We start from the raw sequence: 20,553 nt of genomic DNA on the forward strand, positions 1-20,553 counted from the left end.
CGACATCAGGGAAAGGCAGTGTGGTTCACAGCAGGGGCCCAACCCGCTGGGGAAAAAAAAACTTTCCCATCTGACCCGTCACCGATTGCGCCCACTGACCCCCTGGAAAATCTTGGCGATGTGTCTGAATATTATTGAAGGACTGAATCGGCTCTCTTGGTTAAGAAATACAATAAACAGCATTAATAAGATGTTATCAGAACTGTTCTACCATAATTGCAATCATGGTTAGTATTATATTATGAATTTATCTGATGTCCATCCTTTGGGCCAGATCTTGCTGGAAAAATAATGGCATGTTAACAACACACGCCATTATTAATGTGCAAATCGGCCAACAGGCTCAAAGGATTAAAAGATACACCATGAGTTTCAAAGCTCCAGAACTTGCTGGTCGATTTACCTCTGCTGTTTGCTTCACACAAATGACATCTCGCCTGTAGCCTCCCCATTATTTTTAAGAACCTGCTGGATCTGCACATTAATTGCCCACGAAACCCACCACAGAAAGCTAGGGCTGGTGATTAAGAGCGTAAGTACCTTTTTAAAAATCTGGCAATTGTTAATTATTAATGCAATGCCAATCAACCTCTCTGGCCCAGAAAGGGAACACATTAAACTGTTCAATCTCATTCCCCTATGTAGTAAATTGTTGTTAGAGATTTTTTTTAACATGTCAAATTTTAAATTTGTTATCTTTTACTTACTTTTCCTTTCTGTCTCTTTTCTCTCTCTCTTAATCCCAGCTTTTCTTCCCTCTCTTTATTTCTCTTTCTGTACCGGGTTTGACTCTTTATCACCCTCCTTCTCCGTTATTCTTCTGTTTCTTTCTCAGTCTTTAAATCTCATTAGTTAAGGAGACACACTGTTAGTCCTGCCATTCACTAAGGTCCCAGATGCCCCATTGCCCTTGCCACGCCATTATCAGCTTGCACTTCCAGCAAGTTATAGCATAAAAAGGTTTTCAGTTGAAGGGTGCAGGAAAAAGTATAACTAACAGCGTACACCGCAAGATGCTGCAATGCAAGATTTGATCCAAAATGTAAAAACTACAGTTTCACACAAGACATCCATCTGTAAATTGAGAGAAAATAGAATTATCGGTACTGAGATCGGGGATTTTGATCATAATAATCTGAAAATCATAAGCTGTGGCTCAGCAATATTACTCTATTGGTAACTGCATTAAAATGATTGTCCATATTTCTATTAAAAAAATTAATGTGAACAGATTTTAATTCATCATACAAACATTTTTGGGTTATCCAACCTCTTAGTTTTAACATAAGGGTGCACATGGATACCTGCATACTGTTTTTTATTATGATACATGCTCTTAATAGTGGTTATGTTAATACGAGCTCAACTGCTCACATTAAATCACGATACTCCAAGTTTTGAAAATCTGATTTACATTTTCACAGCAAGGTAATATTATGTAGACAATTGAGTTCAGGCTAAGAAAAGAAAAGGGAAGGGGAGGGAGGAAGGAAGGGAGGGAGGAAGGAAGGAAGGAAGGAAAACGGTTTAACTTCTCTTCTGAAAGACAGCACCTCTGAAAATGCAGCACTCCCTCAGTACTGCACTGGAGTGTCAGTTGTAAGGGGTTTTCGATCGACGAGGTCTCTCTCTCTCTCGCTCTAGAGGCCTCTCTCTCTTGCACAATAGTTCACCGAGTGGTTTGACCCACTCACCCCTTAGGTTCTATACACTGGACTTTGAGGCAGGAACTACAATGCAGAGAATACTCTATAAACCAAGTTTAATGAAACGAAATGACATTTTATTGCATAGAGGAAAAATTGAATGTAAGCCAATAAGGTACATGGGAGGGAAAAACAAATCATAATACAGTACTAACCAACATATCTACAGGCATATTACGCTTTACAAGGTTCATCATGAAATAGGGAAACACACGAAACATCGAGGGACAACAACTCATTGTTAATTATCCCCTAAATGCCCACCCCCTAAACCTAGCTAGATTAGATTATGAGGGGCCAGAAACATGCTCATCAATCCCAGTTAGAAACATAGAGGTTTTGAAATCTGCGTTTTGGTCCTCTCAGGCGTCCTGTCTCCACGTGGTCGTTGGGCTGTAGACGCAGTGGGCTGCTCAAGCTGATGGCTCCTTCTTTTCAGCAAGACGCGCTGACCATCATTTCGCCCACAGTTCGTTTTTCTCAGTGCTCCTGCATTCAACGCTGGCCACCCGTTCGTCTCCTCTTCTTCTCGTCTCGTCAACAGCCCGGGATTTTTGTCGATGATCTTCTGAGTCCGAAAAAGGCCTTCTTCGGACCCCCGAGCAATCTCTTGAAACGACTGGCTCTTCACAAAACGACCAAGCTAAAAGCTGCCCAAAAAGCTCCAAAAGCTACCGATGGCTACCCCGGGACTCCAGTTATACTTTTCCATGGAGGCCCTTATCTCCCGCCAAATCAAGGTTAGTCTTTGTTTAACTTTTGGCGGGCTTGTAGCACAGCGGGGTAGTCTTTGTTTTTAAAGTATCTTTGGGATGGCCGGTAACTGCCATCTCTGGTCTGGAATGACCTTGTATTGTCTTTAATGTCCCTCTTCGAACTTGAATCTGTCCCCCTTTGTCTGGGTAAACATTTAGATGGCCTTTATCTACAGGCCGATCTGATCAGATCTGCATCCAATCTATATGTATGGGGCTCTGTCTGGTTTCGTTTTCCCTGAAATTGCCTTCCAGAACCTACTGTGGGCTGAATCCACAAAAGCTGTCTGGGGACTGCAGGAACCATTTTAAAGTGTCCCAAAAGCTGGCCATGGGGTCTGGCAGCCATTTTGTGTGCCCCTTTTTCTGGGCTTTTTAAAACAGTCTTTAAAAATGAAGGCCTTTTCTGCCAATAGACCCTTATAGGACAATGTTCAATTTTGCGAATTCTACACAATCTGGATTACGTGCTCAAGTCTCTGGAGTGGGACTTGAACCCACAAACTCCTGACGCAGAGGTGAGATTGTGAGCACTAAGCCTAGGCTGACAGCCTGTTATATTGTGTAGTGGGTTTCAGAGCATCAGTCACAAAGGGAACCAACTGTATGTGTACAGTTATTTAAAAGTCAGAAAGGTAACGTTAATGTTTTGGTCATGGATCTTCCCTACTCCTGCGGGCAGGTTTGCCAAGGTTCGGAATGCAAAAACCCATGCAGCAGACAGAAAAATGGTAGCTTCTGTTGTTCAGGGTGTCCATTTGCATTTGCTGATAGCACTGTTGTCTCTTGAGAATCTTAGAATACTACAGCCCAAGGTATTGCCTGGCTCCTTTGGTATCAGGAACAAAGTCTCATTTATATTATTTGTCTTTCTTTGAACAGCTGACTCAGGAAAATGAGTTATTCAGAGGGGTAATAAGTAACTTTCTATGAAGAAAGAAGGAAGCCAAAAGGTCACAGAAATGTGCACTGTTCTGGGTCTGGTGAGCTGCTTATTCACCTGTTTTAAATCTGGCAGCAAAATCTTGCTAACGCTTGAAATTTATAACTGCATTAAGGGGGCTGTTCAGTTGCACTAAATGCATTTATGCGAATGAAGGACTGAGGCCTGTAGCAGCTGACCAACTTGTAAGGTGAATATCAGTGAAGCAAACTATCCTGCTAGGTAATTTGGTTGTCATAGTATATTGACGTGACTGAAAACCTTAAACTGATGAAGCATAAACAGCGGCATGGACCTGTTGGGCCAAATGGCCTGTTTCTGTGCTGTAAATACAATGTAATAATATACTATAATACTGCTACCAAAGGCAGGCTGCAGTCATCAACACTCCTACAATATAAAAGGCACAATAGAATTGCTTAAGATGTATAAGATATCCATGTATAAGATATATTAATCTGACTCTGAACCGCTTCTGACGCAAGGGTATCGACCCAAAACCTTACCCTACCTTTCTCTCTCCACAGAAGCTGCCTGGCCTGTTGAATGTTCCCAGCGTTTTCTGTTTTTATACTAAACTTGATGTACTTAAAAGGAACGTTCTACTGGACTCATCAGAACCGTGTTGAGGCTAGCGATCTGTGCACAGACCATAGAAATATTTAGAATCGCAGAGAGAAAACTTTAAAAATCCTAAAGATGAAAAAAATAGGCCAACAAGACTAACATGCAGTCACACAGTAGAATGAAGCAAGCTTGACCACCCCTTTCTCCACCCACTTCACTGAGTTGCCATGATTCTCTGCCATGTTCCTGTGGACAGGTGCCAAGAAGAAGCCAAGCATCTCTCCACAGGGGAAGAGAAGATCAGACGTGCATCATTACCATTCCACTTTCAGTGCTTGACACAAGAGTTGCAAAGGCAGCGGCCCGAGAACCAGTCACAAGAGTTCTCAGCAACTGAAGATGCGAGAGAAAAATAGGAGGAATAAAAAAAACAGAGGTATGCTAATGAGCTTATATATTAATACAATCATGCCTCATTATTACACACTTGAGTGAAACAGCAAAATACTTATTTAAGCAGTTAAAAATCGCTAAAAGCAGATTCCTTTTCACTTTATGATTTGCGCAGTTAGGCAGATTATGCACCTCAGCAATATCAGAAAACAATTTGCAAGCCTGAATTTGCAGCTTGGCTCCAACCAACCATTCTGGCTGCACATCACACAGCACCATCGCTACATTTCATGTTCTAACATCTAATGAACTGCTTCAGCCTGAGTTTCCTTCCTTCAAGATCATTAGCAATGGAATTGAGGGCAATTGAACAACACACAGCTTATGCCAGGAAAACGTGTAATATAGAAACTGTTCTAAATTAATGAACGCAAAATGATTTTCATTTCTTTTTAAGTTTAAGTGAACTTTAGGATCATAAATGTGAGGAATATCACTACTAGGGAATTAAACATATTTATCCAATTCCCAAAGGAACATCATTAAGTACTCCCAGGTCAGGTGTATCTTAGATTAGATGCAAGATAAAGTTTGCTTTCTTTACTCAAATAGTGAACCTCAAATCCAACTTAAGGAAACCCCTACTGCCCAATCCCCGATCCCGGGGGTCTGATTGCGGGGCGAGGGGGTCTTTGAACCCGGGGGGAGGTCCGATGGCGGGCAGGGAAGAAGGTTAGCTTGGTGGGCCGGGGTGAAGCACGCCTGCTCCTCTTGGCCCTCAAGCAGTGCTGGAAAGGCATTTACCTCTTCCACGAAGCAGTCCTCGCCTCCCTTTAGCTGCTGGGTTAAACCTAGAAGAGAGGTTAAATATGAGGCACGCAGCCTGCTTATAATAGTTAAATGGCCAACCCGCCTCCTGGGAGTGGGTTGGTTGCCCGCACCCCGTCTTGCCTCCGTTAAAACCGCAAGTGGGCGGGTGGGGGTCGGGTTTGAGATTTAAAATTTTTTAACATCCCTCCCGAATCAAACCCGCACATTTTGGGGGCTAAAATTACCCCCTTTATTTTCATTGCATTATGTAATTTTTGAGTACATATATGATTTTTTTGCCTTTAAACTTGTTTATAAGTTTCATCCAATTATTAATGGATTGTCTAGCTCTTTGTGGAGCTGTCAACCCTTGTCAGAAATGGCACTGGTCTATCAATCAAGCTATTTAGGGACACATCTGCAACTAAATGCAGGTTTTTCGTTCCATTTAAGCATAATCTTGCCAGTTGGGATATTTTACAATGGATTTTATCCTTTGGCTTTGGAGGCCATATGATATAATACAAAAATAAATCTTGTCCCACTTAATGCTTCAAGAACAGAAAAGGAATGGTACATTCTGACACTAAGTAGAATTCAGCATAGCTGTATTAATACCAGAAGTCGACACATGGTCCCTACAGTGGGACAATAAATGAGCCACTGGAGCTTGTACTTCGAGACAGCCCATCAGAAAAATAAGGTGACAGGTGATGGGAATGAAATAAGCATTATAGCTTCATATTTCACCTCAATTTGCACAAAGTTGCAGTGCTCTGCTATAGCACAACAGTGGCAGCATGAAAATTAGCTCTTGCAAAGGAAAGAAATATGAACATGAGGATGACCATTTTCACTTCTGCACATTTCGTTTTCTCAAGCCTCTTGCATATGCAGTCAATACCATGTACAAGGTTTTCGGTGAAGTTAATGGGGCAGATTTTGCGGTCAGCGGTGTACCTATGGAGTCCGCCACTGGCATCCAAATAGAACACAAACATACCTGATGGGGGCCCTCCTTTGCAAACTTGCAGTTTGTCGCTGCGTACTGGAGGGCAGCGTAATGGCCCACTGATCCCAGGGGCGCAGCGTGTATGGAAGCGCACCCGGGATCACGTGGGCCTGGTGCTCCAATCATCATAGATCGCCATCCCCATTCATAACTCGACTCCGTTAATTCAACATACATTCTGACGTAAGAAAACTACTAGCCACTTGATTTAAGCATTAAACAAGGATTTAATCAACTGTTTTTCAACATGGAGATCTAGTTGTGTCCTTCACTAGTTCCTGTTAAAGAATGTCCTGAGCAAGCTGGGCCCATGCCCGAGTATTTATACTCTCCCTGGACAGCGCCACCAGCAGGCCGCCCAGTATTATTTCATAAGTTATTTCCACATGAATGACAAGATTCATGTCACATTCATTTAAACCCTCATTACTAGAATCTTCTTGGATTTAAATGTGCATAAACATCTATACAATACATTTTCATAACATATGTACTTGGTGGATGTTTAATTAACGCAGTTGAGTTATGAATGGGGATGGCGATCTATGGATCAATTCAAACACCTCAAATGGTACACTCGGATCGCAGAAAATCAAACAGTCCGACTGCTGAGAATATATTCATGTATGACCCTGACCGCCTCTTATTTAATAATGGTCCCTTCGCATTAGCCACAGACTTCTGTACAAAATCTCGGACATTTTATGGAATGCAATGGGGGAAAAAATACATTGGCACTATTTCCCTCCAAGATAACCAAACGATCTGAGATGAAAATGATGTTAAAACATGTCAAACGATGCTTTGGATCTTTGGAGGTATCCCCTTACGCTGATGCAAACAGGCTCTGCGCCTGTTATCATCAGTCCTAAAATTTTCGCACGTCATCATACCCACTGCAAATTCTGGCCCAATAACTTGAATGGTATTTCATTTAATCACCATGTGTTACCGAGGCTAACAATGGACTATGTCATTAGATCTTGAGTTAGTGTTCTAATGCAGAGCAGGTATCCACTCTGTGGGTCCAATTACTACTTGAATGTAGTATTAAACAGATCACCAAATAATACAATCTAACTATACACCATTCTGAGATTAATTAAAATGACAGTTTACTTAGGGGGAAAAATTCGGTTGATTTGCTCCTCCCATTTGTAGTGTATGTACCTTTAAGAGAGAACTACTTTTACAGCTCCTGTATACTGTAGTACCGGCAGTGACCACACCTGTATATAAGCCTTGAGCATGCCTCTGTACCGTTAGTCTTTAGACTACCCTCCTCCAGTAAACACCTGTTAATTGTTAATTTACAGCCTCCGTCTAGTTATTGGAAAACATCATACTTTAAGAATCAACGGATTCAACACCATTAGTGCCATAAGAGGGCGCTAACAAGGCGCAAAGCATCTAGCGCCCGGGCGCGGCGCCGCCAAAGCCTCCCGTGAAATTCAGCGGGAGGTTAGCGGCGGCAGTAACCGTTAGTGCCCTGTGGCGCTGCGCCTCCGGTGATGATATCATCAACGTGCGCAGCGCCCCGCTTGTGCCCCGGCTGCAATTTTCAGTAGCGCCCCCTGACTTACCGCTGGACGCTATGTCCAACAGGGTCAGGGGGGCCTACCTGCGGCCGGGGTGGTGCAAATTAAAGGGGAGGTGCCGGGCGGCCATTTTTGTTGCTGGCCACCTGCCAGCACCTGCCCCGTTGCTGTCCCCGGCCTTCTGTGCAGCCCCCCCCCTGGGTGCCAACTGCGCTCCATGAGCCCGGCACTTCTCTTGAGTGCCGGGCTCTTTTGCCGGCATTCTAATCCCTGGTGGTCCAGCTGGGCCTCGGGTCGCGATGTGCTAGGCCCCTCTCCTCTAATTAGAGGAGGAAGACCTGCAGTACCGCGGCACGACGTGCCGCAGAGTGTGGCACTGCTGCATGTAGCGCTGCGATAGTCACTCGCAGCACCCCAAGAGAGAGTCGGGGCACTTCCAGTAGCGCCCCACCTCGCTCTTGGGGCACAACCAGTGAATTTCCGGCGCAGGGGTGCTAATATTTTCAGGGTGCTTAAAGTAGCGAAGTTAGCACCCCAAAGGGGGCAGGACCCAATTTTTCCCCCGTTACAAGTCTATAGATGCTTTAAATATATGTAGGTTTCCTGCACCTTTTTTTTACTAAACATCCTTAATGATTAACAGCATAGGTTCTTGAATGGACCTTGGAAATTCTACCAGGAAAGTCCGCAGCATTATAGTGAAGAAAGCTATAGAGCACTAGGGAAGAGATGAGCCCTGGTTGGTAAGTGGAATTAATGCATTACTAATTTGGATGTACTTTAGGATAAAAGGGTACAGGTAGACTATCTTTTATCCGAACTTCCGAAAACCGAAACCCTCTAAAAACCGAAAGTTTTTCGTTCAGCGTAAGTCGTGCGCACGACATGACCAGAGTGGCGCACGACTAACGCTGAGGAGGGCAGAGGGTCACTGAGTTCCCTCCTGGGTAGGAGATTGCAGGCCGAGCCGGGCAGTGTGAAGGAGGTATACCGGGAGAGTGAACCCAACAATACAGTGGCCCGTCCGATAGCTGCAGCGGCCTGTCCGATATTCTTTTCTTCCCCTCCGACCCCCGCCCTTTCGGATAAGGGATAGTGTATCCTTTATCCGCACTTTCAAAAACCAAAATCCTCTGAAAACCGAAAGTTTTTTTGTTCAGCGTAAGTCGTGCGCACGACCCCGACCCCCGCCGACCCCCCCGCCGATGCCGACCCCCGACCCCCCCGCCGACCCCGACCCCCGCCGACCCCGACTCCCGCCGACCCCCACCCCCGATGACCCCGACCCCCGCCGACCCCCCCGCCGACCCCGACCCCCGCCGACCCCCACCCCCGCCGACCCCCACCCCCGACCCCCCGCCGACCCCCACCCCCGACAAATTTCCCAGTCTTATACAATACCTTCTGAAATCCGAAATTTTCCAAAAACCGAAACACGGCTGGTCCCAAGGTCTTCGGATAAAGGATAGTCTACCTGTATGATGAAAGTTATGAATTTGCTCCCCACAGGTTGATAATCCAAAAACGTACTTTTTATCCGATATATTTCCTAAAATGCGATAAACAAAGGGGAAATCAAAAACAATTTTTATAACTGCCAGGAACCACCCGCGCACACTAAATATAGCTTTGGCCAAATTTAGGATTGAAAAACTTGTCATTTTCAGCAATGCCCTAAGAGTTTTCAATCCATCCTCAGAAGTGAACTCACATCTTCACTCACATGCTTGCTTTTTTGCTCAATCAAAACAGGTGAAATTGTTTTATAATCACCCACTTTTCCTTTCTCATAGATATTCAGTTTAGTACTGCCCAAAGCCTTTCCACCATCTACAAGGCACAAATAAGGAGTGTGATGGAATACTCTCCACTTGCCTGGATGAGTGCAACTCCAACAACACTCAAGAAGCTCGACACCATCCAGGACAAAGCAGCCCACTTGATTGGCACCCCATCCACCACCTTAAACATTCACTCCCTCCACCACCGGCCTACCGTGGCTGCAGTGTGTACCATCTACAAGATGCACTGCAGCAACTCGCCAAGGCTTCTTCGGCACCACCTCCCAAACCCGCGACCTCTTCCACCTAGAAGGAGAAGGGCAGCAGGCACATGGGAACACCACCACCTCCAAGTTCCCCTCCAAGTCACACACCATCCTGACTTGGATATATCGCCGGTCCTTCATCGTCGCTGGGTCAAAAGAACATAAGAACATAAGAAATAGGAGCAGGAATAGGTCACTTGGTCCCTCGAGCCTGCTCCGCCATTCAATAAGATCATGGCTGATTTTGGGCTCAAAGCCACTTCCCTGCCCGCTCCCCATAACCCTTCACTTCCTTATCTTGTAAAAATGTGTCGATCTCCATCTTAAATGTATTTAATGACCCAGCCTCCACAGCTCTCTGGGGCAGAGAATTCCACAGATTTACGACCCTCTGAGAGAAGAAATTCCTCCTCATCTCAGTTCTAAAAGAGCGACCCTTTATTCTGAAACTATGCCCCCGAGTTCTAGATTCCCCCACGAGGGGAAACATCCTCTCAGCATCTATGATAGCAAAATACTGCGGATGCTGGAAATCCGAAATAACAACAGAAAATGCTGGAAAAACTCAGCAGGCCAGGCAACATCCATGGAGAGAGAAATAGAGTCAACGTTTCAGGTCGAAACCCTTCGTCAGGACTGAAAAAACACAGGAAATGAAACAGATTAAAAGGCCAGTTTGGGGGCTGGGAAATGGGAATGAAAGAACAAAAGAGAAGTGAAGAGACATTAAGAGGTATTCAAAACGAGACGAGATGGTGATAGGACGCATCTCTTTACTTGTCCTATCACCATCTCGTCTCGATTTGAATACCTCTTAATGTCTCTTCACTTCTCTTTTGTTCTTTCGTCCCCATTTCCCAGCCCCCAAACTGGCCTTTTAATCTGTTTCATTTCCTGTGTTTTTTCAGTCCTGACGAAGGGTTTCGACCTGAAACGTTGACACTATGGGGTCGATTTTCCTGAAGCTGTTGGGAAGAAGGCGGGACTACAACTTTCGGGTTTTAGACCCGCCTACTTCGACGTCCGGCCAATCCGCGCGATTTTCCCTTGATTGACCTTGTTGAGCCCGCCCAGCGGGCTCAGCAGGCCAATTAAGGGCCACCCGGCAACAGGTGACGTCACAGACTGTAATTTCATCTGTCAAGAGTTCTTGACAGATGAAATATCAGTGTTTCACAGCTGTTTGAAGCTGTGAAACACTGACAGTCTGAGTTCTAACATGAGTCCTTCTGCACAGACTCAGTTAGAACTCTCAGCAGCACTCAAAGCTGAAGGCTGTCACTTTTCACAGATCGCAGCCATTCAGCTTTAAGTGCCGGCTGAGTGATGGACTCCCGACGGCTACAGGAAGAAAGACTGTTAAGGTAAGTACAGGTAAGTAAAAGTTCTTTACACACTTTAGACACACCAAACACACTTACCTTTGCACTCATGCACCCATCACTCACCTGAGCACCGACATCGCGACCCCTCCAAGTCCTTCAACCCGACGGCCCACTTGCTCTAACCTGGCGTGGTTTGGAGCCATCGGGAATCTCACACGAAACCCCTCAAAATAGGGATTAGGCTAAAAACTGCCTGTTAACTACCTGTTAACAGGCAGTTAATTGGCACTAATTCCTTCCCACCTGGTTTCGGTGGGACCCAGTGCGGGGCGGGTACCTGCCGCCCCTGAAACTTGCGTGGGGCGGGGTTTTGGGCGGGATGGTGTCGGGACCCCCAAATTCAGGATTTCCCCCCCCCCACATGCCTGAAACCCCGCCTGACGGCTCCAGGAAAATCAACCCCGATTTCTCTCTCCATGGATGTTGCCTGGCCTGCAGAGTTTTTCCAGCATTTTCTGTTGTTATTTCTCACTGAATCTACCTTGTCGTGCCCCCTCAGTATCTTATATGTTTCAATAAGATCACCTCTCATTCTTCTAAATTCCAGTCAGTATAGGCCCAACCTGCTCAACCTTTCCTCATAAGTCAACCCCCTTATCTCTGGAATTAACCTAGTGAATCGCCTCTGAACTGCCTCCAATGCAAGTATATCCTTCCTTAAATAAGGAGACCAAAACTGTACGCCGTACTCAAGGTGTGGTCTCACCAATACCCTGTACAGTTGTAGCAGGACTTCCCTGCTTTTATACTCCAACCCCCTTGAAATAAAGGCCAACATTCCATTTGCCTTTTTGATTACTTGCTGTACCTGCATGCTAACTTTTTGTGTTTCATGCACAAGGACCCCCAGGTCCCTCTGAACTGTAACATTTTGTAATCTCTCTCCATTTAAATAATAGTTTGCTTTCTTATTTTTCCTGCCAAAGTGGATAACCTCGTACTTTCCCACATTATACTCCATCTGCCAAATGTTTGCCCAATCACATAGCCTGGAACTCCCTCCCTAACAGCACTGTGGGAGTACCTTCACCACACGGACTGCAGAGATTCAAGAAGGTGGCTCACCACCACCTTCTCAAGGGCAATTAGGGATGGGCAATAAATGCTGGCCTTGCCAGCGACACCCACATCCCATAAACGAATTTAAAAAAAACTATTGTTCTCAAGTGGAAAAGCTGTGCAAGCATGGCCCAAAGTTCTTCATAACTTTCAACCTTGTTCAGAAAGCAAAGTATCAGACAAGCATACTGGTATTAAAGTATGGAATGAGTAAAGGCCATTTGGTCCATCTTGTACATTCCTTCCACAGACAGCATACCATTCCCTTAATCACGGACTGTGCCTAACCTACTGAGCAGGCTCGAAGGGCTGAATGGCCTAGTTCTGCTCCTAATTCTTTGCCCTGAATTTGCGGTCGAAGGCTTCCCGCGGGGAAATGCCTCCGATCTGCATATAAAATGCTCGCATCCCTGGTGGCCCGGGAGGTACGGAGATTCGCAGTACCCGCGGGTAGAGGCTCACGTATACCGGGGTGCAGGCGGTTCGCAAGCGCCCCTGAGATCACGTGGGCTGGCCCAACAAATGAAAGAAGGAAACCCCATAAGCATGAATGGGAATACCCCAAAATATACATGTACACATCAAATAACATTTTTTTAATTACATATTTAAAATGCCACTTAATAAAATATTTAAAACAAAAATTTGACTTTTTGAAAAAGAAATTTGCATATTTTAAAGGGGCTAAAAATAACTTTACCTTATTGCACAGGTTTTTTAATGTATAAATGATTTAAAAAATATTAAATGTTTTTTTAAACTATATGCTGATAAAAGCAGGCCGTATGCCTGCTTTTACCAGGCGTAAGAATTTCACGGGCATTCGCTGGGCAGAAGTTGGGTAAATAGCCCAACTCTCCGCCCACAGATGCCCTTTTCCTGGGGATGCGTTGGATCTGTCAAAAAGATTCTTGACAGATTGCAAGTTTTGGGTTTACGCGCATGCGCTTTGCGCGCGAAAACCCGGAACTTGCGCAACCCTTACGGGCGCATATGCACCTAGTACGCACCCGTAGGGGCCACAAATTATGGGCCCTTATGTTCTTATGTACTGAGTCTTCTGAAGAAGGCAACCCACATGCAAACCTCCAAAACAAAAAATGTTTAAAATGTCTCCCCTTCCCCCAGAGTAGTCACGTGCAACTCCAGGACGTTAATATTAGTTTATAACCCACATAATTTGACTAATCACATTCCAAAGGTGACACAAGCGTACAACCACAGTCAATGAATCATCTGTGTCATGTAGTATTTGATTATCCAAGCCTACTCCTACATATTTACTGTTGTTCTTGAACAAATATCCAGTTCTATTTAAAAGAGTGAATCAACAGTACTAATAGCTATTTTGTGCTCATACTTGGTTATAATAACCCGTCAGAACTTAGAATTAAATATCCTTGAGACATATTCAATATGGCTGATTAACCCAACTGATAATAACATCACTGACCAAAAAAAAAGGAAAGGTCATTAGGCCCAAACAAGTCAATCCCATTTTTATAAATCAACTTGCGTTGCCAACATTTCACAATCTCTCTCCAGAAATTCACGCACTTTTACCTCAACTGCCTAATTTAATTGGCCCCGATTTTAACTCCAGGTGGATTCCCCACTCAGGCCCAAGTTAAACTTTACAGTCGGGTCTTGTAGCGTATGTACCTTTAAGGGGAGAACTACTTTTGTACAGCTCCTGTATACTGTAGTACCGGCAGTGACCACACCTGTGTATAAACCCTGAGTAGGGATCTGTACTGTTAGTTTTAGAGTAACCCTCATCCAGTAAGCAGCTGTTGATTGTTCCTCTGCAGTCTCTGTCGACTTATTGAAGGACACCATACATCAAAATTCACGGATTTAACATTGGTGACGAGTCGATTCGAACCTACCTGCAACTCTGCAGAAGAAGGCCGATTCCACCAGTGCGGGCGTCGACCATCCAGAGAGGACTTGAGCATCGCAGAGGAGGCTGTGGAGAGCTGGGCTTGGTTCTCCAGTCACAACGATCCAGCACAGCGGGCTAGCAGCAGGTACGGCGCAGACGCTTCCCGGACGGCGGCGGCTGGAGCCGACCGATGGCACAGAAAAAGGCCGAGCAGCATCGACGGGGTAAGAGAGAGGGTAAAGCGCACAGGGCGCAGCCGGGGTTGAAGACCGAGCGGCGTCAACGAGAGAGGGTAAAGCGCACAGGGCGCAGCCGGGGTTCAGGACCGAGCGGTGTCAATGAGAGAGGCGCGCAGGAAAATGCGCAGAGCGCGGCCGGTGTTCAAGGGCTGAGCAGTGTCCGCAGGGGAAGAAAGGAAGCGCGGGAGACGCCATTTGAGCCACAGCGGAGAAGAAGGGAGAGCGCGGGAGATGCCATTTTTGAGCCGCAACGGAGAAGAAGGGAGCGCGCGGGAGACGCCATTTTGAGCCACAGTGGAGAAGAAGGGAGAGCGCGGGAAGAAAGGAAAGCGCGGGAGACGCCATTTTGAGCCAGCGGAGAAGAAGGGAGAGCGCGGGAGATGCCATTTTTAGCCAGTCTAACCACACCCAGGGATGCCGAAGAGTGGCAGTGTCACAGCGTTCGACAATGAAGTCGAAGATTGGGCGACATATATAGAACGCATAGAAGTGTACTGCAAGGCAAATGAAGTGCCAGATGCCAGGAAAGCACTGGTATTGTTGAATTCCATGGGTGCAAAAACGTACAGCTTACTGCGAAACCTAGTAACCCCAGAGAAGCCAGTGGAAAAGGATTTTGAAAGCATAGTGGCAATCCTACAGGACCACTTAAACCCCACACCGCTGCTGATAGCAGAATGATTTAAGTTTCACAAAAGGATCCAGCATAAAGACAAAAGTAATGCTGAGTATTTAACGGAACTGCGCAAGCTATCGAAACACTGCCAGTTTGGAACGGGACTAGCAGATACTTTAAGGGACAAGTTTGTGTGTGGGCTTCAAAGTGAAGGAACCCAGAAATGGCTTCTATCAGAAAAGGATCTTACGCTGGACAAGGCTTTCAGCATGGCAGTATCACACGAAGCAGCCGCATGGGGCGCTGCAGAGATACAACGGAGACCACAAGAATATGGCACAAATGAAATGTCATATGGAGCAGTGAAGTGTTATCGCTGCGGCAGAACAACACACGACCATAAGGATTGTTGGTTCAAGGACCAAGTGTGCAGAAAGTGTGGGAAAGTAGGACACATAGCAAGAGTCTGCAGGTCGGGAAAGAAAACCAACAGCAAGAAATCTCCGCAGGAGAAGTACGAAAAGGTACATAAGGTGACGTAGAGTAGTTCAGACGAACAGAAAAGTGATACAGACTCCGGAAGCAAGGAGCTGGGTTGTCTTAAACTACATAATGTAATCAAAATGGAGGATCACCAAACTATCTGGGTCACGCTCAAGATAGACGGAGTCCAAGTGAAAATGGAATTGGACACAGGATCAGCCCTAACAGTCATAAACCGAAGGGACTACAAGCGGCTATTCTCACATATACCCTTGAGAGATACAGAGATTGTCTTGAAGACGTACACGGGGCAAAAAGTCTACCCCAAAGGAAAAATAAGGGTGAACGTGATATACAATTGTAAGAAGTCACACAACACCAGGTTATAGTCCAACAGCTTTATTTGAAATCACAAGCTTTCGGAGCGCTGCTCCTTCTTCAGGTGAAGTGGAGAAATGCATAAAGACACAGCTTATATAGTCAGACTATATAAGCTGTGTCTTTATGCATTTCTCCACTTCACCTGAAGAAGGAGCAGCACTCCGAAAGCTTGTGATTTCAAATAAAGCTGTTGGACTATAACCTGGTGTTGTGTGACTTCTTACATTTGCCCACCCCAGTCCAACTCCGGCATCTCCACACCGTGATATACAATGGCAAGGAAACACCAAAAATGGACCTATATGTATTGCCAGATGGAGGACCACCACTACTAGGACGTGAATGGATCCGGAAGATACAGTTAGATTGGCATTCCATACAAGCACTGACGGTAGATGCCAAAAAGGATGACGATGTCACACCTGGACGACTGTCAAAAATGCTAACTGACGCACAAGAAGTGTTCCAGGAGGGACTCGGAACACTAAAAGGCATAACAGCGATGATCATAATAGAGGAAAATGCAAGCCCAAAGTTTTTAAGGCCAGACCGGTGCCTTATGCGATCCGCCCAGCCGTCGAAGCAGAGCTGGAAGGGTTGGAACGTTCTGGAGTACTGTCCAAAGTGGACTGGAGCAAGTGGGCTACACCCATCGTTCCTGTAATGAAGAGGTCATTAAGTAATACGCCTGGGGAACCAAAGAAGGTTCACATCTGTGGGGACTTTAAGATGACAGTGAACCCAGTCCCTCACATGGTACAATATCCGCTTCCGCAGATTGAAGATATTTTCGCCTCGCTATCTGGAGGAAAATGCTTCACCAAGATTGAGCTGGCCCAGGCGTACCTGCAAATGGAGGTAGAAGAAGCCTTGAAACAGTACCTCACGATCAACACTCACAAAGGTCTCTACCAATACAACCGGCTGGTGTTCGGGGTAGCATCAGCTCCAGCTATTTGGCAAAGGGCAATGGATCAAGTCCTGCAAGGGATTCCAGGGACCCAGTGTTATTTGGACGACATCCTGGTCACTGGCGAAAATGACAGTGAGCACCTCGCCAACCTGGAGCAGCTGCTCACTAGATTGAAGGAATATGGGCTCCGAGCTAATCGCCACAAATGCGAGTTTTTCCAGAAGCAGATCTCGTATTGTGGCCACGTTATTGATGAAGAGGGGTTACATAAGTCTCCTGAAAAGATTGAGGCAGTAGTCAAGGCTCCAGCACCGGAAAATGTGTCACAACTGAGGTCGTTCCTTGGGCTGGTGAACTACTACCATAAGCTCTTGCCGAATTTGTCGACAGTACTACACCCACTGAACACCCTACTGCAAACGGGGGTACCATGGAAGTGGAATGACGAATGTAAACGAGCTTTCCAGAAGTGCAAAGAATTGATCACATCAAAAGAGGTGTTGGCTCATTTCAACCCAGCACTACCAATTCGGTTGGCGTGTGATGCATCACCCTATGGTATTGGTGTGGTGCTGTCACACAAATTCCCGGACGGCTTGGAGAGGCCAGTAGCCTTTGCGTCTCGGTCACTAACCTCAGCCGAGAGTAACTATGCCCAGATTGACAGGGAGGCCCTCAGCCTAGTGTGGGGAGTAAAAAAGTTCAACCACTATCTGCACGGGCAGAAGTTCACCTTGCTGACTGACCACCAACCATTTGTCTCCATCTTTAATCCAAAGAAGGGCGTTCCGGTGATGACTGCACAACGGCTACAAAGATGGTCCCTTTTTCTAGGGGCGAACCAATATGAAATAGAGTATAAGGGCACGAAACAGCATGGAAACGCTGATGGGCTATCACGCCTGCCACTGCCTACTGCGGAGGAAGCACCAGCAGTGGACCCTATCGAAATATTTTATTCGACTATAATTGAACGCTTGCCAGTAACTAACGTGGATATAGAGAAGGAGACCCGAAATGACCCGACACTGTCTTGGGTATATGATTTGACGGTGAAGGGATGGCCAACACATGGCGACTCACTGTTGCCAGCATTCTCATCCAGAAGAGAACAGCTGTCAGTATGCCAGGGGACCTTGATGTGTGGATCCCGAGTGGTAATTCCACCCAAGTTGAGGGAGATCGTGCTGAATGAGCTTCACGAAGGCCATCTGGGAGGGGTGAAAATTAAAAGCCTTGCTCAGGCTTATGTGTGGTGGCCGGGGCTCGATCAGCAAATCGGGGACCTGACAAAGAGCTGCTCAGGATGCCAGAAGGTCCAAAATGCACCACCACATGCCCCTCTACACCCATGGGAGTGGCCCTCCTCTCCATGGCAAAGGGTGCATATTGATTTTGCTGGTCCATTCATGGACTCAATGTTCTTAATAGCCGTGGATGCGCGCTCGAAATGGCCTGAGGTGATCAAAATGTCCTCCACCACCACGGAGAAAACGATTGCAGTCCTGTGGACCATATTTGCCAGGAACGGCTTGCCAGAGCAGATTTGCTCTGATAACGGACCACAGTTTGTGTCCGAAGAGTTTCGGAAATTTATGAGAATGAATGGGGTAAGACATTACACATCCGCCCCGTATCATCCAGCCACAAATGGATTGGCTGAGAGGTTCGTACAAACCTTTAAAAAGGCAGTAAGGGCCATGTGCGATGACGACATTCCACTGCAGCATAAGGTGGACAATTTCCTGTTAGCCTACAGAAATGCGACACATGCAGTTACCAACCAGACCCCGGCCATGATGTTCTTTAACCGAAGGTTGAGATCTCGTCTGGATTTGCTCAGACCAAATGTACAAAGAAATGTTGAGAATAAGTAATTCCAGCACATCAATGAGAAGCCAACAAAGAGCTTCAATGTAGGGCAACCTGCCTTTGCCCGCGACTACCGAACAGAGAAATGGCAACCAGGAACGATATGCACACGGCAGGGGCCACTAATGTACACAGTGGATGTTGGGGAGAACATTGTGAGACGCCATGTCGACCAGATCCTAGCGTCACAGGAACGAGTCAACCCCATGTCTCGCATACCTGGTGATGAACCCGACATACAGGTAGCATCTACCCCAGAAACAGTAGCATCGGAAGCTGATGAACCAACCGACGACAGGGGGGCAGAATCGCCTCCGCACCAAGAGCAAGACACTCAGGAAAGGCGCTATCCCGAAAGGATCAGGAAGCCGCCCCAAAGACTGAATTTATAAATAGACTATTTTCAGTTAATGTTGCATGTTAAAAGTGTTAACTGTTAAATGAATGTTATGGCACTGTTAATCTAAAAGGGGAGGAATTGTAGTGTATGTACCTTTAAGGGGAGAACTACTTTTTTACAGCTCCTGTATACTGTAGTACCGGCAGTGACCACACCTGTATATAAACCCCGAGTAGGGATCTGTACTTTTAGTTTTAGAGTAACCCTCATCCAGTAAGCAGCTGTTGATTGTTCCTCTGCTGTCTCTGTCGATTTATTGAAGGACACCATACATCAAAATTCACGGATTTAACAGGTCTCAATGATGTCATCGGGCCACAACATGTATATGTAAAGAAGGACCCTGTTGGCTCCGGACATGTGTCCTCGCTGCCTGCTCAGAAGAGCAGGTTAAAATTGCAGTTGTTGGGATCATGGCCACTTTCGGACAGGTAAGAACCAGGGTGATTTTAACTGTCCACCAGCCAGGTTTCTGCAGAGCGGGTAGGGTTAAGATCGCCCTCTGACATTGACTGAAACTTTCAGCAAATGGTGAATACCATTACAGGATCTTCCCACCTGGCAACCCAAGAAAGTTACAGAACTCAGTGAATGGACTGAGACCAGATCAGAGTTTCAGTCCTTACAAATCCAACCCAGACTTTGGAGAAAATCCTGCTAAATTAGAACAAATTTAGCATCTAAACCTCTATTCACTGGTGACTAAACTTCTGCTTACAGAGCTTTTTTCATGGTCCTTACTCTTTATCCGCAATGAAAAGATGTGGGCCTAGAAATTCAGTGCCCTTAGCGCCGATTTTGCGGCGCTAGAGGGCCTAGCGCTGCAATTGGCGCCAGCGCCGAAATTGCCTGGGGCCCTTCCGCCGCGGTAGACCGGTAGCGCTGCGCCGGCACCGATGACGTCATCGGTGTGCGCAGCGTCCCGGTTGCCATGCCGACGGGCCCCAGCGCCGAAATTCAGTTGCGGCCGCCTCGCCCGTGGCAGCCGCAACTAAGACTCTGGCAACAGAGTCTTACATGACTTTGCGCCGGCGCATTAAAGGCCCCGCGGCGGCCGGCCGCTATCCCGCCGGCCGCCTGGCCGCAGCTCCCTCCCCGGACTTCCCCCCCCCCCCCCCCGGAACAGAAGCAAGCCCGGCACTTGTCCGAGGTGCCGGGCTCATTTTTAAAAAGATTTTCGCGGGCCGCGGCCGGGTGCAGGCAGCTCCTCCTTAAGGGAAGGAGGAGGCCTGCACTTCCCGAACCTGCCGCACCGCAGCGGGCGCCGCAGCGCCGGAATATCGCCGATATTCAGCGCGTAGCGCCAGTTTTCAGGCGCAAACAGCTCTCAGCAGCGCCGGCATCCGTTTGGGCGCAGAACTATTGAATTTTTGGCCCGCCCAGCGCGACTTAGCTCCGGCACTAACTTCCGGCGCTAAAGCCGTCGCTGCGCCAAAACCCAATTTCTAGGCCGTGGCCTTTACATAAATGAATCTCAGGACTGGCTGCAAAACTAAGGCTCACAATGAAGGTCAACACTAGAATCTACTGTTTTAGCACTTTATTATGG

The sequence above is a fragment of the Somniosus microcephalus genome, chromosome 18, assembly GCF_052327205.1.
Source record: "Somniosus microcephalus isolate GS21.2 chromosome 18, FLI_Smic_1.0, whole genome shotgun sequence".
Taxonomy (NCBI): domain Eukaryota; kingdom Metazoa; phylum Chordata; class Chondrichthyes; order Squaliformes; family Somniosidae; genus Somniosus; species Somniosus microcephalus.